Below are 568 nucleotides of genomic sequence, written 5' to 3'. Positions count from 1 at the left end.
AGGTGAACAGAGACAGGAGTCAGGGGCAGCAGGGGGGCCCAGCCCCCTGGGCTCTGCCCCTCTGTTGCAAACGCCTCTCGCTTCATTGCACAGACAGTGTAGGAGCACCTGGAGGAGACCTCGGTGTTCCAGAGACTTCCTGCTGACAGTCACCATGTCAGACAGGGAGGAGGAGGAGGCCCCGGAAGGGAGGGAGCCAGGTGAGAGCAAAGTGCCCCTCCCGCAGCCTGGCAGAGGGGCTCTTGGGGCAGGCAGTACAGGTGCCATGCCCGGGGCCATTGTCTCTCTCCCCTCCAGCATGCCTGCTGTGTCAGCGATCAGAGGCTGACCCGGACATCTGTGGAGATAAAATCCAGAAACGGGGGCTCTGTGCCCACGTGTTCTGCCTGGTGAGTTGCTCCGTGGGCTCTCTCCAGCTTTCCAATGGGCAGTTCCCACCACACTCTCTCCTCATCAGTGCATCATCTTTCCTGCAGTTTTTTGCCAGCCTCCTTGATCAGCAAGAGAATGAACGAGTAGGACTCCTGGGCTTTCTCCCAAGGGATATCCTACATGCAGTCAACCGGGC

At 59.7% G+C, this 568-nt stretch overlaps 1 long non-coding RNA gene across 1 annotated transcript; it reads left to right on the top strand.

The window, feature by feature from the left end:
- The first annotated feature begins 119 nt into the window (after nucleotides 1-119).
- On the top strand, nucleotides 120-568 carry LOC113981001. The gene is made up of 3 exons (XR_003538294.1): nucleotides 120-200; nucleotides 298-389; nucleotides 477-568. It is a non-coding gene; the product is annotated as an uncharacterized LOC113981001 (long non-coding RNA).

This window comes from Neopelma chrysocephalum, unplaced genomic scaffold, assembly GCF_003984885.1.
Source record: "Neopelma chrysocephalum unplaced genomic scaffold, ASM398488v2 Primary Assembly neopelma1_95807, whole genome shotgun sequence".
NCBI lineage: Eukaryota > Metazoa > Chordata > Aves > Passeriformes > Pipridae > Neopelma > Neopelma chrysocephalum.
Note: the sequence above shows the minus strand (reverse complement) of the source record. Positions and strands in the feature narration are given on the sequence as shown.